This window comes from Staurois parvus, unplaced genomic scaffold, assembly GCF_062004578.1.
Source record: "Staurois parvus isolate SC_StPar_1 unplaced genomic scaffold, SC_StPar_1.0 ptg000186l, whole genome shotgun sequence".
Lineage (NCBI taxonomy): Eukaryota > Metazoa > Chordata > Amphibia > Anura > Ranidae > Staurois > Staurois parvus.
Window position 1 is genome coordinate 8,062,231 of NW_028317982.1, and position 27,937 is coordinate 8,090,167.

General features: G+C 44.6%; 1 long non-coding RNA gene across 1 annotated transcript; it reads left to right on the forward strand.

Moving 5' to 3' along the window:
• Positions 1–435: 435 nt before the first annotated feature.
• On the forward strand, positions 436–19,146 carry LOC149462109 (uncharacterized). The gene is made up of 2 exons (XR_016312716.1): positions 436–502; positions 18,900–19,146. It is a non-coding gene; the product is annotated as an uncharacterized LOC149462109 (long non-coding RNA).
• Positions 19,147–27,937: the final 8,791 nt, after the last annotated feature.

Consider the following 27,937-nt stretch of genomic DNA (forward strand, 5'->3'; position numbering starts at 1 on the left):
CTTTCTTTCTTTCTTTCCTTCCTTCCTTCCTTCCTTCCTTCCTTCCTTCCTTCCTTCTTTCCTTCCTCCATCTATTTTCTTTCCTTCCTTCATCCCTGTAGCTGGCCAGCTAAGACCAGTCCTAGGTTGCTAATATGGTTCACATATATGTGTATACCAAACCTGCCAATAACCTCAGTACAGTGTATATGGGCACATGTTAAAGTCAAAAGCAGAATCATTGCTGTAATTTATGTCTTTGATTGTTATATGACATTTATATATTCATTGTGTTAGCAGAAGCAGAAAAGGAAAATATGCCTTTAAGAGTTAGTATAAGGTGAGCCAATCACAGACAGCCTCACACTGTACAGAGCCTTAACCAATCCCAGCCAGTTTCACATTTATGCCTGTGTAAAACTCCCTGTTAGAATTTTCTAGAGACACATGCTCACCAGACAGAAGAGGAAACAGACAAAGTTCCAATCAGAGAAGCTCCATGGAGGCAGAGAAGGCCAAATAGGTATTTAATGCACTTGTGTTTCCTCTGTTTACCAGTGCAGGTAGATCTGTATGTTAAAACTGTTGTGTGTGTTTACTTGTAGTTCCAGCGAATCAAGTCACTGTAGAGTAATCATAATCGAATCCAAGTGAATCTATCGAATCTATTGAATTTATCAAAATATACAGAACGAAATAACCTATCGAACCTATCGAGATAAGCTATCGAATCAAACCACTGTAATATGAAAGAAATAAGCTACTGTAAAATAAATGAAACAAGCCATTGTAAGCAGTGTTATATGAAGAAGACTGAAGTTATTAAAGAATTTAACTAAAGTATTCGGTGTGCTCTTTAAACCTACTGCATCCATAGAGCGGCATTGGAGGAATTACAGAGTAAAGTCAGTCTAATCAAACAAAGAAACAGCAATTGCATAATTTTTCTGATGCCACAGCGCACAAGGTACTACAAGTGCTGCACCTGCCACAATCCCTTCCTTCCTCCATCCATTCCTTCCCTCCCTTTTCTTCCTTCCATTCTCTTCCCTTCCTTCTTTTCTCTATCCATTCCTTTTTCTTCCTTCCTCCCTCCCTCCCCTCCTTCCTTCCTTCTTTCCCTCCCCTTCCTTCATCCCTTCCTCCCTGCCATTCCTTCCTCCATCCATTCCCTCCCTTTTATTCCTTCCTCCATCCCCTTCCTTCATTCTTTTCTCCCTCCCTCCCTCCCTCCCTCCCTTCCTCCCCTCCTTTCATTTCCTTCCTTCCTCCCTTCCTTCCTTCTTTCCTTCCCTCACCCTCCTTCATTCCTTCATTCCTCCATCCATTCCCTCTCTCCCTTTTTTTACTTCCTTTCCTTCCTTCCTCCATCCATTCCCTCCCCTCCTTTTCTTTCTTCCTCCATCCCCTTCCTTCCTTCCTTCCTCCCTTCCTTCCCTCCTTTACCTTCATTACTTTGTCCATCTATTTTCTTTCCTTCCTTCATTCCTTCCTTCCTCCATCCATTTCCTCTATCCCTTTTCATCCTTTCCTTCTTTCCTCCATCCCCTCCCTTCAGTCTTTCTTCCCACCCTTCCTTCCCTCCCATTTCTTCCTCCCTCCATTTATTCCCTCCCTCTCCTTCCTTCCTTCCTTCCTTCCTTCCTTCCTTCCTTCCTTCCTTCCTCCCCTTTCTTCCTTCCTCCCCTTTCTTCCTTCCCTCCCTCCCTAACTTCCTCCCTTCCCTCCTTTTCCTTCATTCCTTCCTCCATCCATTCCCCCCTCCCTTTTCTTCTTTCCCTTCCTTCCTCCATCCCCTCCCTTCATTCTTTCCTCCCACCCCTCCTTCCTTCCCTCCTCTTTTTTCATCTATTCCCTCTCTCCCTTTTCCTTCCTTCCTTCCTTTCTTCCTTCCTTCCTTCCTTCCTTCCTTCCTTCCTTCCTTCCTTCCTTCCTTCCTTCCTTCCTTCCTTCCTTCCTTCCTTCCTTCCTTCCTTCCTTCCTTCCTCCCTCCCTCCCTCCCTCCCTCCCTCCCTCCCTTCCTTCCTTTTCCTTCATTCCTTCCTCCATCCATTTTATTTCTTTCCTTCCTTCATTCCTTCCTTCCCCCATCCATTCCCTCCCTCCCTTTTCTTCCTTCCTCCCTTCATTCTTTCCTCCCACCCATCCTTCCTTCCCTCCCCTGTCTTCCTCCATCCATTCCCTCCCTTTTCTTTCTTCCTTCCTTACTTCCCTCCATCCATTCCCTTCCTTCTGATATAAGGGGGTACAGGTTCTGTTTATTCATCCCAATCTAATGACAGCCCAACATATACTAGTGCTCCCTGTTCACTCCCTGCTGACACTGTCCACTGCCCCCACAAAATCATTGTGAAAAAAATAATACAGAAATAAATTGTAAAAAATTATTAAAAATTAGATTATAAAAATGTAAAAATTCTGACACCCACACCATTGCTCTACTGACACCATACACTGGCCACCCAAAAGCATTTTGAAAAAAAAATGATAAAAATAATAAAACACTAATTTGTAAAAAAAATCATAAATTGTAAAAAATAAAATACTAATAAAAATAAAGAACTACTGACACCACCTACTGACACCATCGTACACATACTACCATACAGCCATACACTCCGCACTCCTCTCCCTGTACATACTACCCACTGTCATACACACCACACTGTACATTCCCTATTTAACATTACCTCATTCTGCACTATATAAGTCATCTCAGACACTATTTAACCACACCCCTTTTAAGCCATGCCCAATTTTTAGTGCAATTTAAAACACACCCCTCCAATCTCATCCCTTCCTCTCTTTCTCACTCCTCCTCCACTGTCTCTCTCTCTCACACCCCTCCTCTTTTTCACCCTCTCACTCCCCTCTCTCTTTCACTTCCCCCACATGGCAGCCATCTTTAAACCTGGAAGTGCCCAGTGGCTTCTACAGAAAGCAGCCGGGAACATTCATGCAGACTTTGCTGCAGTAAATATTTAAATGCCCCTTCTATGCAGCTGAGCTGCAATATGTAGGTAGGGTGTTGTGTGGGTGTGGCTTGAGTGTAGGCGGGGGAACAGGGGGCCCCATGAGTTGTCAGTCCGCCCCTGAGTGTGTGTGTGTATATGTATAAATACTGTATAATAATAATAATAATAATATGTGCGTGTGTGTGTGTGCATATATATATATATTCAAGGATTAATTATATTTATGTATTGTAAAGGAGGGCGTCATGAGACCTAAGAGCTGTTTATGTCCTTTTAACAGATTGTAAGTTGGTGATAGAAGAAAGAGTTGTCACCCACAAAAGTTTTAACACTGAAATAAATGTGGCAGAATAAATTGCTCAATTGCTCAGTAGATGGTGCTAGTAAGCCACGTAACCTTGCTGCAAGTGTTGTTATCAAGAATTTTCCCTATACATTCACTTTGCTGCTTCAAGGCTATAACAGTTTTGTGTCTAAAATACAAATTAAGTATGAACACAGACAAGAGAATGTTTTGTTCTCAGAGAAGTTTTTTCTCTTTGTAAAAAAAAAATATTCAAACATGTGAAAAGTTATTTAACATAAATACATCATCTGTGATATTGAATAAAAGATTGCAAAGTACCAGCCTGGGAAGCAGAATTTCCTATTTTGATTTTATGGGTCTGAACGCATCACAGGATTATTGATCTGATATGCAAGAGCGTGCATAAGTTCTCAGAACACAATTATTATTTTTAAATTATTATTATATTGATCTATTATTAAAAAAAGTCATACTTATTCATATTAGTATTACTCCTATTTTAGTGAATACAAGCGGCGCATACACTTCATAATGCTATCATCAAACATCAATTATCACTCATATATTATGTATCATTCTTTGACTTCACCATTATTTCTGTAACAAAAAATACATAAATAAAAATAAATAAACAACTTAATAAATATGACACATGATGTGATATTACACAAATCCCGTGACTTTAATATTAATATATATATATATATATATATATATAAACTCAAAAAAAAGACCAGTGATAAAAAAAGTGATAAAGAAGAAATTAAAGTTCAGTGCTGAAATAATTTCATGTGATGAAGAAAACTTTGAAGTGTTGAAACCTTGTGCTGTGCTCACCGTGCACCCCCACTCAGGTGTGCACTCACCAGATATTGCCTTTGTTAAAGCATAATCAAGAGGATTAGAGATGAGCGAATCGAACCAGGCGAACCGGAATTCGAGTCGAATTTCAGGAAATATTCGCGGCGAAACCGAAATTTTGCCTACTTCGGGTGCGCGAATCGAACATTTCCCGATCAGCCGGCAAAAGTGTCCCTGCAGTGAGCTCCGCTATTTCTGACAGTTCTCTGACAGAAGGAACACATGTTTAGCGGTTGAAACATTGTATCTATTAGTTTACATTTAGGATACAGATGTTTCAACCACTGTTCATGTGAAGAAGCTGTGAGAGAACTGTCAGAAATAGAGGAACTCTGCACATACACTTTTTGCCGGCTTGGAATTATTCTTCTTTTCATCCTACTTCTTCTTCTTCTTCTTCTTCTTCATCCTCATCCTCATCCTCTTCTTCTGAGGATGAGGATGAGGATGAAGAAGAAGAAGAAGCAGTAGGATGAAAATAAGAATAATTCCAAGCCGGCAAAAAGTGTATGTGCAGAGTTCCTCTATTCTGCAGATACACTTAGAGGAGTGGATCCATTTAAATGGATCCATTTATGGAAACAAATACATACAATGTTTCAACCGCTGTATGGAAGGACAGTCCCAGAACTGTCATTAATAGTCTATTTCTGACAGTTCCATGACATACCCTCCATACAGCGGTTGAAACAGCTGTATGGAGTGAATGTCCCAGAACTGTCAGAAATAGACTATTTCTGACAGTTCTGGGACAATCACTCCATACAGCTGTTTCAACCGCTGTATGGAGGGAATGTCATGGAACTGTCAGAAATAGACTATTAATGACAGTTCTGGGACTGTCCTTCCATACAGCGGTTGAAACATTGTATGTATTTGTTTCCATAAATGGATCCATTTATGGAAACAAATACATACAATGTTTCAACCGCTGTATGGAAGGACAGTCCCAGAACTGTCATTAATAGTCTATTTCTGACAGTTCCATGACATTCCCTCCATACAGCGGTTGAAACAGCTGTATGGAGTGAATGTCCCAGAACTGTCAGAAATAGACTATTTCTGACAGTTCTGGGACAATCACTCCATACAGCTGTTTCAACCGCTGTATGGAGGGAATGTCATACAGCGGTTGAAACAGCTGTATGGAGTGAATGTCCCAGAACTGTCAGAAATAGACTATTTCTGACAGTTCTGGGACAATCACTCCATACAGCTGTTTCAACCGCTGTATGGAGGGAATGTCATGGAACTGTCAGAAATAGACTATTAATGACAGTTCTGGGACTGTCCTTCCATACAGCGGTTGAAACATTGTATGTATTTGTTTCCATAAATGGATCCATTTATGGAAACAAATACATACAATGTTTCAACCGCTGTATGGAAGGACAGTCCCAGAACTGTCAGAAATAGTCTATTTCTGACAGTTCTAGGACATTCACTCCATACAGCTGTTTCAACCGCTGTATGGAGGGAATGTCATAGAACTGTCATAGAAATGGATCCATTTATGGAAACAAATAGATACAATGTTTCAACCGCTGTATGGAAGGACAGTCCCAGAACTGTCATTAATAGTCTATTTCTGACAGTTCTATGACATTCCCTCCATACAGCGGTTGAAACAGCTGTATGGAGTGAATGTCCCAGAACTGTCAGAAATAGACTATTTATGACAGTTCTGGGACATTCACTCCATACAGCGGTTGAAACATTGTATCTATTTTTTTCCATAAATGACATTCTGCAGATACACTTAGAGGAGCGCTGCAGATACACTTTTTGCCGGCTTGGAATTATTCTTATTTTCATCCTACTTCTTCTTTTTCTTCTTATGAGGATGAGGATGAAGAAGAAGAAGTAGGATGAAAATAAGATTAATTCCAAGCCGGCAAAAAGTGTATCTGCAGCGCTCCTCTAAGTGTATTTGCAGAATGTCATTTATGGAAAAAAATAGATACAATGTTTCAACCGCTGTATGGAAGGACAGTCCCAGAACTGTCAGAAATAGTCTATTTCTGACAGTTCTGGGACATTCACTCCATACAGCTGTTTCAACCGCTGTATGGAGGGAATGTCATAGAACTGTCAGAAATAGACTATTAATGACAGTTCTGGGACTGTCCTTCCATACAGTGGTTGAAACATTGTATGTATTTGTTTCCATAAATGGATCCATTTATGGAAACAAATACATACAATGTTTCAACCGCTGTATGGAAGGACAGTCCCAGAACTGTCATTAATAGTCTATTTCTGACAGTTCCATGACATTCCCTCCATACAGCGGTTGAAACAGCTGTATGGAGTGAATGTCCCAGAACTGTCAGAAATAGACTATTTCTGACAGTTCTGGGACAATCACTCCATACAGCTGTTTCAACCGCTGTATGGAGGGAATGTCATGGAACTGTCAGAAATAGACTATTAATGACAGTTCTGGGACTGTCCTTCCATACAGCGGTTGAAACATTGTATGTATTTGTTTCCATAAATGGATCCATTTATGGAAACAAATACATACAATGTTTCAACCGCTGTATGGAAGGACAGTCCCAGAACTGTCAGAAATAGTCTATTTCTGACAGTTCTGGGACATTCACTCCATACAGCTGTTTCAACCGCTGTATGGAGGGAATGTCATAGAACTGTCAGAAATAGACTATTAATGACAGTTCTGGGACTGTCCTTCCATACAGCGGTTGAAACATTGTATCTATTTGTTTCCATAAATGGATCCATTTATGGAAACAAATAGATACAATGTTTCAACCGCTGTATGGAAGGACAGTCCCAGAACTGTCATTAATAGTCTATTTCTGAAACAGCTGTATGGAGTGAATGTCCCAGAACTGTCAGAAATAGACTATTTCTGACAGTTCTGGGACTGTCCTTCCATACAGCGGTTGAAACATTGTATCTATTTTTTTCCATAAATGACATTCTGCAAATACACTTAGAGGAGCGCTGCAGATACACTTTTTGCCGGCTTGGAATTAATCTTATTTTCATCCTACTTCTTCTTCTTCATCCTCATCCTCATCCTCATAAGAAGAAAAAGAAGAAGTAGGATGAAAATAAGAATAATTCCAAGCCGGCAAAAAGTGTATCTGCAGCGCTCCTCTAAGTGTATCTGCAGAATGTCATTTATGGAAAAAAATAGATACAATGTTTCAACCGCTGTATGGAGTGAATGTCCCAGAACTGTCATAAATAGTCTATTTCTGACAGTTCTGGGACATTCACTCCATACAGCTGTTTCAACCGCTGTATGGAGGGAATGTCATGGAACTGTCAGAAATAGACTATTAATGACAGTTCTGGGACTCTGACAGTTCCATGACATTCCCTCCATACAGCGGTTGAAACAGCTGTATGGAGTGAATGTCCCAGAACTGTCAGAAATAGACTATTTCTGACAGTTCTGGGACAATCACTCCATACAGCTGTTTCAACCGCTGTATGGAGGGAATGTCATGGAACTGTCAGAAATAGACTATTAATGACAGTTCTGGGACTCTGACAGTTCCATGACATTCCCTCCATACAGCGGTTGAAACAGCTGTATGGAGTGAATGTCCCAGAACTGTCAGAAATAGACAGAAACTGTCACAGAACTGTCCTTCTTCTCATCCTTCTCCTTCTTCTCATCCTTCTTCTCATCCTTCTTCTCATCCTTCTTCTCATCCTTCTCCTTCTTCTCATCCTTCTCCTTCTTCTCATCCTTCTCCTTCTCCTTCTTCTCATCCTTCTCCTTCTCCTTCTTCTCATCCTTCTCCTTCTTCTCATCCTTCTCCTTCTCCTTCTTCTCATCCTTCTCCTTCTCCTTCTTCTCATCCTTCTCCTTCTTCTCATCCTTCTCCTTCTCCTTCTTCTCATCCTTCTCCTTCTCCTTCTTCTCATCCTTCTCCTTCTCCTTCTTCTCATCCTTCTCCTTCTCCATCTTCTCATCCTTCTCCTTCTCCTTCTTCTCATCCTTCTCCTTCTTCTCATCCTTCTCCTTCTCCTTCTTCTCATCCTTCTCCTTCTTCTCATCCTTCTCCTTCTCCTCATCCTTCTCCTTCTCCTTTTTCTCATCCTTCTCCTTCTCCTTCTTCTCATCCTTCTCCTTCTCCTTCTTCTCATCCTTCTCCTTCTCCTTCTTCTCATCCTTCTCCTTCTCCTTCTTCTCATCCTTCTCCTTCTCCTTCTCTTTCCTCATCTCCAAGGGCATTTAAATTAAAGGTACAGTGTTCTGCACTAATTTAAAGGCTCTCTGAAGCCTAGAAACCCTTTTTATAAGTCATCTTCGTAGCGAAGAAATTCGCATCGAATCGAATTTCACACTGGAATTCGCCGAATCAGCCGAATCGAATTTTTGAGAAATTCGCTCATCTCTAAAGAGGATATCCATTAATTAGACCAGGAGGTTCCTCCAAGAATAGCCCACTCAATGATTGGTTGCCAGGATAATTCAAAAACTCCACTCCACCATACCATGAAAAGAGAAGAAAAATATCCGCTCCAATAGTATATTACCCAAGATAAATGGCTTTATTTGCTTAAAGTAATACACTTCTAACATTAAAAACATCAACATGCCCAAATGATATGTCTTTGTGACAAGCAGATACCGCATGGTGCTCTCTCCACCTCCGGAACTGTCTAACAGAACGCTGTCACATCACTTCCAGTTATGGATCTACGGCACTTCTGGTCTGCCGCACCATCACGCACTGACTCGTTTCATCATATCCTGGCTTACTCATAGGGGTCTCCTATGTGTGTCATTCCATCATTCACAAGACTCTCTTCTATACTGTATGCTTTTTCCTCCCTCCCCAGCCACTGTACCCGTCACACTGAGAGGTGCATGGCAGAAGGGTTGTGTAGTGCTGTGGAGAAGCTTAATAAAGAACCATAAAACTGGTTCACCAAGAGGTCTGCTTGACCACGCCTGACAGTGGTTGAATCCATAGTGCATATTCAGTCCAATAGCAGTTTTCAGTTCCACCCACCACCATGCGCTGTCAAAGTTAAGGCAGACCTTCTGGGTAAATAGTTGCTCAGCTCCCCATCAGACTCCTTCCACCCAGTGACACAAGTCATTTTCCAAACTTGGCCATTGCCATATTTGGGTAATGACATCATCAGTATCCCTGGCCCCTTTGCTTACATTTGTCTTTCGACTATGGAGTCTCCCGCCTGACAGCTGAATGGGGCCAGGGATAGAGCCCTATGCGGGAAGCTGTCAGATACATGGCTCAGCCATACCCTGCTCTGAATACATACTTTACGCTAGCTCAGAGCTGGCCTTAATTGTTGCCAGTTTCCTAATTTGTAAGTGGCGGTATTTTTTTTAAGAATCTGTCATAGCAATGAGTTTTTAAAGTGGAAGTAGTTAGAACTACCTCAATTTGTCGCTGGTGTTGGTAATGTTATCGCAACAGGTACAAATGTTTACCTGCATTAGGTTCAGGTAGTTCTAAAGTAAACTGGATAACTGAATACACTGCGCCAAAAATATATATTTCTAAAGTAAATTAAAATCTGCTACCTTCCACTCTATACACAAAAAATTCATATACTCAAATAGGGAAGCGCAAATTAATATCCTCCAAAAATGGGAAAAATAAAAACATAATAATTTATGCAATAAAAGAGATTTTAGTGAGCGCTACCAAAAGAACAACAAAAGGTGTATATATATATATGTAAATACATATATACACACATACATACACACATATATGTATATGTATTCAAATAAATAAGCAGCTGATACACCGAAAGGCGACCAAAAGAAAACCTCCAATAGTATATGTTCAAATAAGTTGGTGCAGCGCTAGACAGTAATACATATTGATAAACATATTGCCATGCAATTACAAATGAATGTGGATAGGTGATATCACCTTAAGGTGATTAATCGTGATATATAGTTCAAAATAATAATCGTGTGGATCAATCAGAGATCACAATTCCAAAGTGTGTGGACGTCCTGATCCGGGAGTGACAACAAGTGCAAGCCACACGAATGGGTAAAAAACGCACTCACCAGATGTGCGTTTAAAATGCACAATATAAAATCCTGCGTCATCAGGTTATAGAAAGGTCATCAGATCTCGGGTCAGGTTACCATAGGAATCACTATCCCAGCTCCACAGAAAAGGTCACCAGAAACCGCTACCAGGTATCACCTTCAGGGTCATCTATCCTCCAAAAGGGCACTGCGAATGATGACACTCACACAGAGTGCCCAATGAGAGACCACATAGTGTGATATTGCTTAAGGTACCTTTTATTCAAGGATAATAGGTGCAATGGTAAAAAACAAACTTTCAAAAAGTTCCAAAAAGTTACTGACCATGTATTCAGGGTATGCTGTGGTTAGATGTCCAGTTGCTGTTGTCCCTCTGACGCGTTTCGTGCATTGCACATAGTCATAGGGATAAGGGCTTACAAATTATCAACCTAAAGAGGACTGAATTCAAAGACACCCTGAAAATCAAAGTGAAAAAATGATGCAGCAGGCTAGTCCATTTTGCTGAAATTTCATTGCAGCAACTCAAAATGGTGCTCAGTAGTCTGTATGGCCCCCACATGATTGTATGCATGCCTGACAATGTCAGAGCATGCTCCTAATGAGACGACGGATGGTGTCCTGGGGTATTTCCTCCTAGATCTGGACCAGGGCATCACTGAACTCCTGGACAGTCTGAGGGGCAACCTGGCGTTATCGGATGGAACGAAACATGATATCCCAGAGGTGTTCTATTGGATTTAGGTCAAGCAAGCGTAGGGGCCATTCAATGTTATCAATTACTGCATCCTTCAGGAACTGCCTGCATACTCTCGCTTCATGAGGCCTTTGCAATGTCCTGCACCAGGAGGAACCCAGGGCCCACTGCACCAGCATAGGGTCTGACAATGGGTCCTGTCAGGAATGGACTTGCCAGTAATGGTGGGACTCACCTGCCTTGTGGGCTGCAGTACCAGGGCTGGCCAGCGGGTGCTCCCAGCAATCAGAGACTCAACCCTGCAGCCAGCCAAACACCTGAAGTTGATTATGCAGGTGTATTTAAGGGATGGCCAGACCTGCAGTCTCTGCCTTGGTGTGTGTTTTTCCCGGGCCCTGTATCTTGTTCCTGCATCCCTGTCCCTGTCCCTGTTCCTGTCTCTGTCTGATTCGTTGCTGACCCTGCCTGATCCGGACCTCTGCTGACTTCTCCTGTTTTATCTCTGGCTTGTAACCCCGACCATTCTCTGCCTGACCCCCTGTACCTACCTGCCCGATTGTTATTGACCCGGCCTGCCTGACGACGCTTGCATTGTATGTACTGTTATCTGTGGGTGGTTTGGTTTGGTTCGTTTGCACTGTGTTATGTTTTAGTATTGCACTGCGTTTATGTTTGTATTGTTAGTCTTTAATAAATTATATTGTTTATAACTTATCTGAAGCCTGCGTTTCCCTGCGTCAGTTCACATACCTCTGGTCATACCCTGGAGCCCTGACATTACACCAAGGCCAATCCTGACCAGAAGTGGCTGCACAGGGAAGCCATCTTGGCTTGTTGCTGGGAAGGATGGATCTGGATGAGGTTGTGTATTTATCTCTGCTAGTGTTTGATGACAGAGAGTATGCTTATCAAACTCTGAAGGAGTATCCCCGGGATGAACTGCTAGAATGTATACGGATCGCTCATGTTCTAGTAGATCAGGGCACAGAGTTCTCTGAGGTGCAGCCATTGATTCAGGTTTGTGCTGAGTTGGTTTCATCTGGTACCCCCGAATGCAGGGATGAATTTTTGCCCCCATTTAGTGCCGACCAGGTAGAGTCCCTGGTATGGTTATTAGAGGATGATGTGGATTACTTTCTGGAGCGTTATTCTGCATGTTCACAACAGGTACTAAGAGATTGTATAAACGCAGTGTAGTCTTTGGTCAGACAGGCTTTGTGTAAGCTGAGCTTTGTTCAACCCATACTGCAGACATGGTCAGACTTGTTGCACCCAGCCTCAGTCAGTTTGCAAAAACCCAGTCCTGCTTCTAATCTATTTCTTCAAAGCTCTATTCCTGCATTCCCAACAGCACCTCCAGTTACAGCCCAGTATACCCTGATATCTACCGCATGTCAGTACCCTGTTCCCACTCGCTGCACCTATCCTGCCTTTAACCCTGTAAAGAAGCCCTCTGTAGCAACTGTTTCCTCCCCTGTTCCATCCTCCAGCTCTTCTCTGTGTCCAGCTGCTCCATCCGTTTACAAACCTGCGCTTACTTACGGTGCTCCGGTAACTAAAACCAGGAAAAGGCAAAAGTTCTTTCCAACCAATACCATCCTGCCAGTATCCAAACCGGTCAGCCTCCCATCTGAGAACCCGTCTTCCGTGGTGCAGTCTGGTGCCTCGGCGCCCACAATTCAACCTGATGCCTCTACCCAGCCTGATGTCTCTACCCAGCCTGATGCCTCCATTCAGCCTGATGCCTCCATTCAGCCTGATGCCTCCATTCAGCCTGATGCCTCTACCCAGCATGATGTTTCTACCCAGCCTGATGAACTGATCCAGCCTGATGATTCCATTAGCCCAGTTGACTCGATGCCCGCTGTCGATCCAGACGATCCGGTACCTGATGACCCAGTACCCACTGTCATGCCTGGTGACCCGATGCCCGCTGTCGAGCCAGATGATCCAATGCCTGATGACCCAGTGCCCGCTGTCATGCCTGGTGACCCGATGCCCGCTGTCGGGCCAGACGATCCAATGTCTGACCCAGTGCCCGCGGTCATGCCAGTTGACTCGGAGCCCACTGTCGTGCCTGGCGACTTGGTGCCCACTGCCTTGCCAGATGACGCGGTGCCCGCTGGCGAGCCAAGTGACCTGATGCCTGGTGACCCAGTGCCCGCTGTCATGCCTGGTGACCCGATGCCCACTGTCAAGCCAGACGATCCAATGCCAGATGACCCGGTGCCCGCTGTCGATCCAGACGATCCGGTACCTGATGACCCGGTGCCCGCTGTCGTGCCAATTGACTCAGAGCCCACTGTCGTGCCTGGTGACTTGGTGCCCACTGCCTTGCCAGATGACGCGGTGCCTGCTGTCGAGCCAAATGACCTGATGCCTGGTGATCCGATGCCCACTGTCGAGCCAGACGATCCAATGTCTGACCCAGTGCCCGTGGTCATGCCAGTTGACTCGGAACCCACTGTCGTGCCTGGTGACTCGGTGCCCACTGCCCTGCCAGATAACGCTGTGCCCGCTGGCGAGCCAAATGACCTGATGCCTGGTGACCCGATGCCCGTTGTCGTGCCTGATGACCCGGTGCCCGCCGCTCCGCCTGGGGGCCCGGTGCCCGCCGCTCCGCCTGGGGGCCCGCCGCCCGCCGCTCCGTCTGGGGGCCCGGCGCTCGTCGCTCCTCCTGGGGGCCCGGTGCCTGCTGCCCCTCCTGGGGGCCCGGTGCCTGCTGCTCCGCCTGAGGGCCCGGCGCCTGCCGCTCCGCCTGGGGGCCCGATGCCTGTCGCCCTGCCTGGGGGCCCGATGCCTGTCACTCCGCCTGGGGGCCCGGCGCCTGTCGCCCTGCCTGGGGGCCCGGCGCCTGCCGCTCCGCCTGGGGGCCCGGCGCCTGCCGCCCCGCCTGGGGGCCCGATGCCTGTCGCCCTGCCTGGGGGCCCGATGCCTGTCACTCCACCTGGGGGCCCGGCGCCTGTCGCCCTGCCTGGGGGCCCGGCGCCTGCCGCTCCGCCTGGGGGCCCGGCGCCTGCCGCCCCGCCTGGGGGCCCGATGCCTGTCGCCCCGCCTGGGGGCCCGATGCCTGTCGCCCCGCCTGGGGGCCGATGCCTGTCGCTCCGCCTGGGGGCCCGATGCCTGTCGCCCCTCCTGGGAGCCCGGCGCCCGCCGCCCCGCCTGGGGGCCCGGTGCCTGCTGCTCCACCTGGTGATCCGGTGTCCAGCTCGATGTGCCTCTGCCCGGAGTCCTGCCCGATGTGCCGCTGCCTGGAGTCCTGCCCGATGTGCCGCTGCCTGGAGTCCTGCCCGATGTGCCGCTGCCCGGAGTCCTGCCCGATGTGCCTCTGCCCAGTGTGCTGCTGCCCGGAGTCCTGCCCGATGTGCCGCTGCCCAGAGTCCTGCCCGATGTGCCGCTGCCCGGAGTCCAGCCCGATGTGCCTCTGCCCGGAGTCCAGCTCGATGTGCCTCTGCCCGGTGTGCCGCTGCCCGGAGTCCTGGCCGGTGTGCCGCTGCCCGGAGTCCTGCCCGGTGTGCCGCTGCCCGGAGTCCTGCCCGGTGTGCCGCTGCCTGATGTGCCGCTGCCCGGAGTCCTGCCCGATGTGCCGCTGCCCAGAGTCCTGCCCGGTGTGCCGCTGCCCGGAGTCCTGCGCGATGTGCCTCTGCCCGGTGTGCCGCTGCCCGGAGTCCTGCCCGGTGTGCCGCTGCCCGGAGTCCTGCCCGGTGTGCCGCTGCCCGGAGTCCTGCCCGGTGTGCCGCTGCCCGGAGTCCTGCCCGATGTGCCAGTCTTTGATATCCCGCCAGTTACCAGACCCGGGCGGTGCAACATTTTGCCCAGCTAGGACTGTTTGGAGCGTCCTGAGGCCGATCCTTGAGGGGGGGGTACTGTCAGGAATGGACTTGCCAGTAATGGTGGGACTCACCTGCCTTGTGGGCTGCAGTACCAGGGCTGGCCAGCGGGTGCTCCCAGCAATCAGAGACTCAACCCTGCAGCCAGCCAAACACCTGAAGTTGATTATGCAGGTGTATTTAAGGGATGGCCAGACCTGCAGTCTCTGCCTTGGTGTGTGTTTTTCCCGGGCCCTGTATCTTGTTCCTGCATCCCTGTCCCTGTTCCTGTTCCTGTCCCTGTCTCTGTCTGATTCGTTGCTGACCCTGCCTGATCCGGACCTCTGCTGACTTCTCCTGTTTTATCCCTGGCTTGTGACCCCGACCATTCTCTGCCTGACCCCCTGTACCTACCTGCCCGATTGATATTGACCCGGCCTGCCTGACGACGCTTGCATTATATGTACTGTTATCTGTGGGTGGTTTGGTTTGGTTCGTTTGCACTGTGTTATGTTTTAGTATTGCACTGCGTTTATGTTTGTATTGTTAGCCTTTAATAAATTATATTGTTTATAACTTATCTGAAGCCTGCGTTTCCCTGCGTCAGTTCACATACCTCTGGTCATACCCTGGAGCCCTGACAGGTCCAAGGATTTCATCCCGATACCTGATGGCAGTCAGGGTGCCATTGTCTAGCCTGTAGAGGTCTGTGTGTCCCTCCATGGATATGTCTCCCCAGAACATCACTGACCCACCACCAAAACAGTCATGCTGAACAATGTTACAGGCAGCATAAAATTCGAAATTCCACAGCTTCTCCAGACCCTTTCACGTCTGTCACATGTGCTCAGGGTGAACCTGCTTTCATCTGTGAAAAGCACAGGGCACCAGTGGCGGACCTGCCAATTCTGGTGTTCAATGCAAATGCCAATCGAGCTCTATGGTGCCAGGCAGTGAGCACAGAGCCCACTAGAGGAAGTCGGGCCCTCAGGCCACCCTCATGAAGTCTGTTTCCAGTTTTTGGTCAGAGACATTCACACTAGTGACCTGCTGGAGGTCATTTTGTAGGGCTCTGGTAGTGCTCATCCTGTTCCTCCTTGCACAAAGGAGCAGATATCGGTCCTGCTGATGGGTTAAGGACCTTCTATGGCCCTGTCCAGCTCTCCTAGAGTGACTGCCTGTCTCCTAGAATCTCCTCCGTCCTCTTGAGACTGTGGTGGGAGACACAGCAAACCTTCTGGCAATGACATGTATTGATGTACCATCCTGGAGGAGTTGGACTACCTGTGCAACCTCTGTAGGGTCCAGGTATCGCCTCATGCTACAAGTAGTGACACTGACCCTAGCCAAATGCAAAACTAGTGAAAAACAGTCAGAAAAGATGAGTAGGGATAAAAAGGTCAGTGGCCTCTACCTGTAAAACCATTCCTGTTGTGAGGGTCATCTCATTGTTGCCCATCTAGTGCACCTGTTGTAAATGTCATTAACACCAAAGCAGCTGAAACAGATTAACAACAACCTCTGCTACTTAACTGGTCAGATCAATATCCCAGGAGTTTAATTGACTTGACGCTATACTCTGATTAAAAATGTTCATTTAATTTTTTTGAGTAGTGTATATACAGTGGATATAAAAAGTCTACACACCCCTGTTAAAATGTCAGGTTTCTGTGATGTAAAAAAATGAGACAAAGATAAATCATCTCAGAACTTTTTCCACCTTTAATGTAACATATACGCTGTCCAAACCAATTGAAAAACAAACTGAAATCTATTAGGGGGGGGAATAAACATAAAAAACTAAAATAATGTGGTTGCATAAGTGTGCACACCCTCTTATATCTGGGATATAGCTGTGTTCATAATTAAGCAATCATACTCAAAATCAAGTTAAATAGCAGTCAGTGCCATCATTTAAAGTGCCTCTGATTAACGCCATATAAAGTTCAGCTGTTCTAGTAGGTCTTTCCTGACATTTTTTTAGTTGCATCCTACAGCAAAAGCAATGGTCCACAGAGAATTTCCAAAGCATCAGAGGGATCTCATTGTTAACAGGTATCAGTCAGGAGAAGGGTATAAAAGAATTTCCAAGGCATTAGATATACCATGGAACACAGTGAAGACAGTCATCATCAAGTGGAGAAAATATGGCGCAACAGTGACATTACCAAGAACTGGACACCACTCGAAAATTGATGAAAAGACGAGAAGAAAACTTGTCTGGGAGGCTGCCAAAAGGCCTACAGCAACAATAAAGTAGTTGCAGGAATATCTGGCAAGTACTGGCTGTGTGTTACATGTGACAACAATCTCACATATTCTTCATATGTCTGGGCTATGGGGTAGAGTGGCAAGATGGAAGCCTTTTCATATGAAGAAAAACATACAAGCCCAGCTGAAGTCTGCAAAAACACACCTGAAGTGTCCCAAAAGCATGTGGGAAAATGTATTATGGTCTGATGAAACCAAGGTTGAACTTTTTGGCCATAATTCCAAAAGATATGTTTGGTGCAAAAACAACACTGCACATCACCAAAAGAACACCATACCCACAGTGAAGCATGGTGGTGGCAGCATCATGCTTTGGGGCTGTTTTCTTCAGCTGGAACTGGGGCCTTAGTCAAAATAGAAGGAATTATGAACAGGTCCGAATACCTGTCAATATTGGCACAAAACCTTCAGGCTTCTGCTAGAAAGCTGAACATGAAGAGGAACTTCATCTTTCAGCATGACAACGCCCCAAAGCATACATCCAAATCAACAAAGGAATGGCTTCACCAGAAGAAGATTAAAGTTTTGAAATGGCCCAGCCAGAGCCCAGACCTGAATCTGTGGGGTGATCTGAAGAGGGCTGTGCACAAGAGATGCCCTCATTATCTGACAGATTTGGAGGGTTTTTACAAGGAAGAGTGGGCAAATATTGCTAAGATGTGCCACGCTGATAGACTCATACCCCAAAAGACTCAAAGGTAATTTAACAAAGTATTAGCTTAAGGGTGTGCACACTTATGCAACCATATTATTTTAGTTTTTTATTTTTACTTCCCTCCACCTAAAAGATTTCAGTTTGTTGTTCAACTGAGTTGTACAGTTTATAGGTCACATTAACACCTTCCCACTTGGCCTATAGTAGATTGATGGCGGGGAGGGACATTCCTCGTTGTGACTGGGCATCATATGACGTCCTGTCAAATGAGCCACTCATGCAGCCATGGGGTTGTGCAGCGGCGCGATCTGTCACCGGCTGTGTCCACGGGACACAGCCAATGACATATCACTACCCATTGCCAGTGTCATGTGACCGCTGTGACCAATCACAGCAGATCACATGTCAATTGTATACAAAAGATGGCTTCCTCTCATGCCATCCATTGTATACAATTGTGTTGTTAGCTGTGATTGCAAAGTAGTCACATGGAACAGACAGGGCCAATCACAGCCCATCTGTATCATGTAAAAATGTTTTACATTTCTACATTTTCCAAAAAATTGTATCATATTACAACCTCCAAAAAACTCACCATGCCTCTTACTAAATACCTTGGACTGTCTATTTTCCAAAAATGGGTAATTTGGGGGGTATTTGTACTATCCTTGCTTTTTCGGGCCTCAAAAAATGAGATGGGCCATCAGTATATCAGGATTGATCGATTGTCAGATATATATACCATGGTTTGTGGACCATGCGTTTTTTTCCAAACGTTTCAGGTTTTTTTGTTTATTTAGCAAAAAATAAAAAACCTCACTGGTGATTAAATGCCACTAAAAGAAAGCTCTATTTGTGTGAAAAAATATATAAAATTTTTTATGGGTACAGTGATGCATGACTGCACAATTGTTATTCAAAGTGCAACAACCCTGAAAGCTGAAAATTGGCCTGGGCAGGAAGGGGGTAAAAGTGCCAGTATTGAAGTAGCTAAAGGTGGAAAAAGTTCTGAATTGATTTATCTTTGTTTCATTTTTTTACATCACAGAAACCTGACATTTTAACATGTGTAGACTTTTTATACCCACTGTATACATATATATTTTTTCCTTTATATATAGTATATATTATGCACACACAGACCTACAATAAATTATAAAAGCAATATTTCATATACAGTATGTGCATTCAATACATGTGCCCTCCAAGGTTTACAACCACTTTAACTATTTTTAATCCTTATGTTGCTGGCATTAGTAAAGAGACAGGAATGTCTATTATGTTTATTTGTTTTAAACTTTTTCTTTTACATTTTTTCAGTTGCTTCCTGGTTTCTGGGCTAGGACAAAATGATGTCATACATCCCAGGAGTCTTCAAGAAGGGAGGAAGGGCTTTGTCAGCTAAACACACTTCATGCCTGCATGCCTGAGCTAAGGGTACATGGATTCCAGAAAGTAAATACTGCATGAATCATCTGCCCTTACTCAAGATGGCCATGACCAGAAATGCTATGCGTGTTTTTCAAAGTGATTTCAAAACAAAATAAAGAATGGAGACATGAATGGATGGATGAGTTTGCTTTGAAAGTTAAAAAGGAAATTAATAGTGTTTTCAGTTTGTGGTGCTCAGATACAATTGAGTTCTGCTTTAATTTTGACATCCAAATCAGAAGGTTTTACAGAGCTTCAGCATCTATCCATGGGGCCAACTGCTCCATGCTAAGGATCACAGACACCACAACCAAATCTCACAGGTGTTAAATTTTCCTCTGTTATTCTATATAGATACCGTATTTTCCGGGAAATATGAGATGACTTTTTATACTTAAAAAACTACCCCAAAAATCGGGGATCGTCTTATACGCCGGGTATACAATGTGAACCTTTAGCTAGTTTGGGCCAAGTTGGCTCAAAACAAATGTCCCTAATCTGTCAGCCCACTGGATGTGTGGTAATACCAGGGGCAGACTGACAACTCATGGGGCCCCCGGGCAATAGGGGATCATGGGGCCCCTGTGTCCTTGCCCAAACTCAAAAAAGCCTATGAAAAAGGTACCAGGGGCATCTCATGGGGCCCCCTACTGACCCCGGGCCCTCGGGCAGTGCCAGAGTTTCCAAATGGTCAGTCCGCCCTGGGTAATACTGTATGTACGGTAGCTTCAGCTACATACAATATACCGCACTGAGCCAATCACGGCGAGCGATGTATTCTATTAATGAATACAAAGCCTGCTTGGATTGGCTGAGGTTGTGACATTATCAGTCCACCTCTCTGCCAATCCGAGCAGGCTCTGTATTCATTAATAGAATACATCACTCGCCATGATTGGCTCAGCATGGTATACTGTATGTAGCCGAAGCTACCGTACATACAGTATTACCGCACATCCAGCGGGCTGACAGATTAGTGGGTGTACATTTAATCAAATCTGATGTTTATCCAAATCTGATGTTTTAAATCGCCTCCCACCCGCCATATAGTCCAATGACGGGCACAAGGTGGTTCTCTCGTTCTGAGAGGATGTCATATGACGTCCTCCCATTCTAACCACGCAATCGCGGGAGCGCGCAGCGCGGCGATTGATGTGCGCTGTGTCCCTCGAACACAGCGGATCACCGATCAACGGAAAGAGCTGAATATTTCAGCTTGGTCATGTGATTAGCTGTGTCCAATCACAGCTGATTTTATGTAAATAGGGAAATGTCGGTTATCGGCATTTCTCTCCTCACGAGCTGTAATGCTGAGGTAATCGTCATTCCTCAGAGGAGACATGTACACTGATCATCAGGGCGCTGATGATCACTGTGCTCTGATGATCAGTGTAGCCCCAGCAGTGCCACCTGTCAGTGTCCATCAATGCCAGCTGTCAGTGCTCATCAGTGCCACCTGCCAATGCCCATCAGCGCCACATCAATGCTACGTATCAGTGCCTACCAGTTCACATCAGTGTCACATATCAGTGCTATTCGGAGCTGCCTTTCAGTGTCACCTATCAGTGCCAGTCAGTGCCACCTATCAATGCCAATCAGTGCCACCTATCAGTGCCAGTCAGTGCCGACTATCAGTGCGCATCAGTGCCACCTATCAGTGCCCGTCAGTGTTGCCTATCAGTGCCTCCTAACAGTGCCATCTAACAGTGCCAGTCAGTACTGCCTATCAGTGCCACCTATCAGTGCCAGTCAGTGCCGCCTATCAGTGCCAGTCAGTACCGCCTATCAGTGGCACCTATCAGTGCCACCTATCAGTGCCATATATGAGTGCTGCCTTTCATTGCCCATCAGTGATACCTGTCAATGCCCATCAGTGCCACCTACCAGTGCCTCCTCATCAGTGCCCATTAGTGGCCATCAGTGCCACCTATCAGTGCCCATCACTGCAGCCTCATTAGCGCATATCAGTGAAGGAGAAAAATCACTTATTTACAAAATTTTAAAACAAAAACTAAGAAATAACTCTGTTTTTTCAAAATCTTCAGTTGTTTTTGGTTTGTTTAGCAAAAATAAAAAACTCAGAGGTGATTAAATACCACCAAAATAAAGCTCTATCTGTCAGAAAAAAATGATAAAAGTTTCATATGGGTACAGTGTTGCATGACCGTGCAATTGTCATTCAAAGTGCGACAGCGCTGAAAGCTGAAAATTGGCCTGGGCAGGAAGGGGGTATACAGTTGCAAGAAAAAGTATGTGAACCCCTTGGGATTACGTGGAGTTTTGCATGAATTGGGCATAAAATGTGCTCTGAACGTCATCTAAGTCACAACAATAGAAGAACACGGTCTGCTGAACATAATACTACACAAACATTAGATCTTGCCATGGTTTAATTGCACATAACATGTAAACATTCACAGTGCAGGGAGGAAAAAGTATGTGAACCTTTGGACTTAATAACTGGTTGACCCTCCTTTGGCAGCAATAACCTCAACCAAACGTTTCCTGTTGTTGCAGATCAGACCTGCACAACGATCTGGAGTAATTTTGGACCACTCCTCTTCACAAAACTGCAATATTCTTGGGATGTCTGGTGTGAATCGCTCTCTTAAGGTCATGCCACAGCATTTCAATCGGGTTGAGGTCAGGACTCTGACTGGGCCACTCCAGAAGGCATATTCTGTGCTGTTGCAGCCATTGTTTTGTTGAATTACTTGTATGCTTTGGGTCATTGTCCTGTTGCATCACCCATCCTCTACGGAGCTTCAGTTGGCGGACAGATGGTCGTATGTTTTCCTGCAAAATGTCTTGATAAACTCTGGAATTCATTTTCCCATCAATGACAACAATCTGTCCAGGCCCTGAGGCAGCAAAGCAGCCCCAAACCATGATGCTCCCTCCGCCATGTTTTACAGTGGGGATGAGGTTTTGATGTTGGTGTGCTGTGCCTTTTTTTCCCCACACATAGTGTTGTGCGTTCTTCCCAAACAACTCAATCTTGGTTTCATCTGTCCACAGTATATTTTGCCAGTAGTGCTGTGGAACATCCAGGTGCTCTTTTGCAAACTTCAAACGTGCTGCAATATTCTTTTTGGACAGCAATGGCTTCCTCCGTGGTGTCCTCCCATGTACTCCATTCTTGTTTAATGTTTTCCTTATTGTAGATGTGTCAACAAAAATGTTAGCATGTACCAGAGATTTCTGTAGGTCTTTAGCTGACACTCTGGGATTCTTCTTTACCTCATGCAGCATTCTGCGCTGTGCTCTTGCAGTCATTTTTACAGGACGACCACGCCTAGGGAGAGTAGCAACAGTGCTAAACTTTCTCCATTTGTAGACAGTCTGTCTTACCGTGGACACATGAACATCAAGGCTTTTGGAGATACTTTTGTAACCCTTTCCAGCTTCATGCAAGTCAACAATTCTTGATCGTAGGTCTTCTGAGAGCTCTTTTCTGCGAGGCACGGTTCACATCAGACAGTGCTTCTTGAAACCAGTAAACCCAAAACAGGTGTGTGTTTTTTAAGGGCAGGACAGCTGTCAGCAACACATCCAATATCATCACACTGATTGGAGTCAAGGTTGGCTCACTCCTGGCTCCTATTAGCTCTGGGAGAAGTCATTAAGCTAGGGCCCCCCTACATTTTCCTCCCTGCACTGTGAATGTTTACATGTTATGTGCAATTAAACCATGGCAACATCTAATGTTTGTGTAGTATTATGTTCAGCAGACTGTGTTCTTCTATTGTTGTGACTTAGATGACGTTCAGAGCACATTTTATGCCCAATTCATGCAAAACTCCACGTAATCCCAAGGGGTTCACATACTTTTTCTTGCAACTGTAAGTGCCCTGTAGGTAAGTGGTGAAATGGTGTTGCCTCGGAAGGGGGGTAGTCTTATACGGCGAGTATAGCCCAAAACCTATCTCTTAACTGGAAAAGTAGGGGGTCGTCTTATACACCCAGTCGCCTTGTACGCCGACAAATACGGTATATTAGTGGACTCAGAATCTCACCAATGCAGGGCCACATTGCTTCACAAACTTTTTACATTTCTTTAACCACTTGCCTTCCAAAGGATTTACCCCCCTTCCTGACCAGGCCATTTTTCGTGATACAGTGCTGCGTTACTTTAACTGACAATTGAGCGGTCAAACAACGCTACATTTTCCCACAAATGGAGCGTTCTTTTGGTGGTATTTGATCACCTGTGTATTTTTTTATTTTTTGCACTATAAACAAAAGAAGACCAACAATTTTGAGAAAAAAACATAGTACTTTTGACTTTTTGCTATTAACCACTCGCCTACAGGACACTTATACCCCCTTCCTGCCCAGGCCAATTTTATAGCTGAAGCCGCGTATGCGCGGTTAGAATGGATATGACGTCCTCCCAGAACGAGAGAACTGCCTTGCGCCCGTCATTACCTTATATGGCAGGCGGGAGGTGGTTAAGCATGTTCAGTAAAAACATTTAAAAAATCAAAAATCACCATAAATTTAGACCAAAATGTATTCTGCTACATGTCTTTGCTAAAAAAAATTCCAATACATGCAAATTAATTGGTTTAAGTGAAAGTTATAGCGTCTACAAATGGTGGTATATATACTGGAATTTAAAAAAACAAATTCTATACTAGTAATGGCAATGATCAGCAACTTATAGCAGGGCTGCGGCGGGCAGTAGCTCTGAAATTGTACAGTACAGTACAAATGTGACTATGAGGTTGTTGCAGTTCAGGAGGTAGGTCTCTGAGCCCCTTTGAAAAAGTGCATGTCACTTTCAATATTGGTTGTCATACACATGCTGAGATTTACATTACAGATAATTCTTCCCCCATGTTGTCTTGAGGAAGTGGCTCTGACCTGCGAAATCTGCTGAAATAAATGTTCTGATATCCCGAAACTCACATGAACCAACAATAGAATCACAAATTGTAAAATACTGTAATCGTATGTAGTCAAACTTTATGTATTGGGATTTCTGGGGTGAACTACTGTAGATAAAATGTATGTGTATAAGGAACAGCAAGTAACATATATTTTAGCTGTAATATTTTTAATAGTAAAAATAAAAATACTGTATGTCATTTTATATAGTATGGTTTGAATTGGTACCTTTAGGGCCAGTTCACACCAAAAAATGCACTTTGGATACGTTTTTGCTTACAGTTCCCACGGTGCAGTTCTGATGTAGTTTGCTATGATCCAGTACAGTTCTGTGCAGAAAAAATGCAGCATGTTCTACTTTTTTTTCTACTTCGGAAACTGACTGGAACTGACTGGAACTGACTGCACCACACCGTGTTCCAAATTATTATGCAAATTCTATTTAAGTGTCACAAAGATGAAATATTTTGTTTTTCAGTTTAACTCATGGATGGCATTGTGTGTCAGGGCTCTTTTGATCACTGAAAACAATCTCAGACACCTGTAATAATTAGATTGGCCGGTGAGCCCAATTTAAGGAAAAACTACTAAAGGAGGGTGTTCCACATTATTAAGCAGAGCACCATTTTCAAGCAATATGGGGAAGAAAAAGGTTCTCTCTGCTGCCGAAAAGAGTGAAATAGTTCAATGCCTTGGACGAGGTATGAAAACATTAGATAATTCACGAGAACTTAAGCGTGATCATCGCACTATTAAGAGATTTGTGGCTGATTCAGAGCACAGACGGGTTCGTGGAGATAAAGGCACATTGAGGAAGATTTCTGCCAGATCCATGCATCGGATCAAGAGAGCAGCTACTAAAATACCATTACATAGCAGCAAACAGATATTTGAAGCTGCTGGTGCCTCTGGAGTCCCACAGACATCAAGGTGTAGAGTCCTCCAGAGTCTTGCAACTGTGCAAAAAACTTCTATTTGGCCACCACTAACCAATGCTCACAAGCAGAAATGGCTGCATTGGGCAGAAAAATACATGAAGACTAATTTTCAAACAGTCCTGTTCACTGATGAGTGCCGTGCAACCCTGGATGGTCCAGATAGATAGAGTAGTGGATGGTTGGTGGACGGCCACCCTGTTCCAACAAGGCTGTGACGTTAGCAAGGCGGTGGTGGAGTCATGTTTTGGGTCGGAATCATGGGAACAGAACTGGTCGGTCCCTTTAGGGGCCCCGAAGGTGTAAAGATGACCTCTGCAAAGTATGTGGAGTTTATGACTGACCACTTTCTTCCCTGGTACAGAAGGAAGAACTATGCTTTCCATAATAAAATCATCTTCATGCGTGACAATGCACCATCTCATGCTGCAAAGAATACCTCTGCATCAATGGCTGCTATGGGAATAAAAGAAGAGAAAGTCATGGTGTGGCCTCCATCCTCCCCTAACCTCAATCCTATTGAGAACCTTTGGAGCATCCTCAAGCAAAAGATCTATGAGGGTGGGGGGCAGTTTACATCCAAACAGCAGCTCTGGGAGGCTATTCTGACATCTTGCAAACAAATTCAAGCAGAAACTGTCCAAATACTCACAAGTTCAATGGATGCAAGTCTTGTGAAGCTGCTATCAAATAAGGGGTCCTATGTTACAATGTAACGTGACCTGGTAAAATGTTTAAAAAGTTAAAATGTTGTTAAAAGTTTGATTGAAATAGTTTTTGATTTCAGTAAATATGCTGCAAACACAACAAATGACAATTTTCAGTTCTTTACAACCTATAAAGTGTTTTGAAACTTACTGTGCATAATAATTGGAACAGTGCAATGTAAGTGTTTTATGTTTAAAAAAATCCTGTTATCATTAGGAGGTTTGTTTAATAAAATGTGAATTGTACTCTTAATAGTTGATAACATGAGAATTATGCTGACTGTTATTTACATCAATTATTTAGGTAAATGAGAAAACTATCATTTGCATAATAATTTGGAACACGGTGTAGTGTGAACTAGGGCCATTGGAATACATGGAAAACACTGTGCATGCATTTTTGATGCAACACTGGACTGCATCTAATGTGAACTAGCCATTAAAGTCCTTTGGTTTCTCTTTTGTTAGGGTATTTGCATATAGTCATTATCTAGGATGTGGTACCTTAAACAGGGGCGGACTGACAACTCATGGGCCCCCCGGGCAATAGGGGATCATGGGGCTCCTGTGTCCTTGCCCGAACTCAAAAAAGCCTATGAAAAAGGTACCAGGGGCATCTTATGGTGCCCCCTACTGACCCTGGGCCCAAGGGCAGTGCCCGAGTTTCCAAATTATCAGTCCGCCCCTGACCTTATAAGTGTTACATATGTAGGTTGCTTCCCTTTATTCTTGTTGGTTTACATATTACATACAGCCCGGTTTATAAAGTTCAGTGGTCAAAAACATCTCATATAAAGCATATTGTATAGAGTGCAATAGTTAAGTACATGTCATTAACACCCTTCCTACGGAGTGCAGTGGTCGGGAACATGTCATATACAGAGCAGTGTATAAAGTGCAGTGGTCAGCAAAATGTCATATATAGCACAGTGTATAGAGTGCAGTGGTCAGGAATATATCATATACAGTGCAGTATACAGAGTGCAGTGGTTAGGAACATGTTGTATACAGCACAGTGTATAGAGTGCAGTGGTCAGGAACATGTCGTATACAGCACAGTGTATAGAGTGCAGTGGTCAGGAACATGTCGTATACAGCACAGTGTATAGAGTGCAGTGGTCAGGAACATGTCGTATACAGCACAGTGTATAGAGTGCAGTGGTCAGGAACATGTCGTATACAGCACAGTGTATAGCGTGCAGTGGTCAGGAACATGTCGTATACAGCACAGTGTATAGTGTGCAGTGGTTAAATTAACCTGTTATAGCCATGTCAATCAAACAATTCACTAGGTAAAGAGCAGTATCAATCTACATAAGATCACATATACAATATTGTCCCAACAAACAAATATGAGCTGTAATGTCATCAGCCACAAAATACTTGCACAGGAGATGGCAAGAAACTGAAGTTGTAAGACCCAGCCAAGAGACCATGCAGGCACCCCACTATCACCCCGCAGCACTGTTCCCCTCGGTTAGAGGGTCACTGTCATCTACCTGGTCCAGGTGCAACGTCCCTCTATGCCCCACCTGACTCTGGCTGCACACCATAGTACACTGAGCTTCTTTCAAAATGTCCACCTTCCAAACAATGGAACTAGGCCACCTAAATGGAGTAACTATCTGAGGTAGATCTGGTCTGTTCATAATGAACATGCTATGCCTCAGGTAGGTGCTCATTTAGGGGAGCCTTCTTCAACTTACTCAATTGGTTGGGAGCTGCTGCCTGGACATTGTGAATTGGACCTTTTGACCATAGTTTCAGGTGAAGAACTTCTCACTGTTGAAGAGACATCAGAGTTTGCCACTTTTGGAAAGTGATTGCTTGCATAGGGTCTCAAATCGACTGTCTGTCCCCTGCATAACTTTTTAGGCTGTTACTGACTCAGACATTCAGGAAGCCATCTTCCAAGATTTTTGGGCTTGAATATCCTATAATGCCAAACCCTCCTCCCTGCCTTTGTTCAAGATCTGCAATACATTTTCAAAAGGCCCCACGTAGACTGAGCTTGAGTTCTGCTTCGGAGACTGAGACTAGGGCTGACAGCCTCTGGACAAGTAAGGGAGACCCAATTTATTAACAGCTGTCCCTCTGGGGGTTATCACTTCATGCCCAATCATGTACAAGGAAAATAAAAACAACATTTTTGCTTGCACATGATTAGATGATTAAAGTCAGCTGAACTTCACCTCATTCACTAAGTTCTGGAGGAAATTCCCTTGCAAAGTGAACAATCCATTTGCCTTTAGTATTATGTGATGAGGAACTGGAGTCCCTTGTAGTTACCCCATAGTTTCATTAACTATTTAGCACTCCTTTCCTTTCCCTTCCCCTTATATCCATTTTCTTTCTTTCCTGGAATAACATTAAAATTCAGAGAAAAAAGAAACAC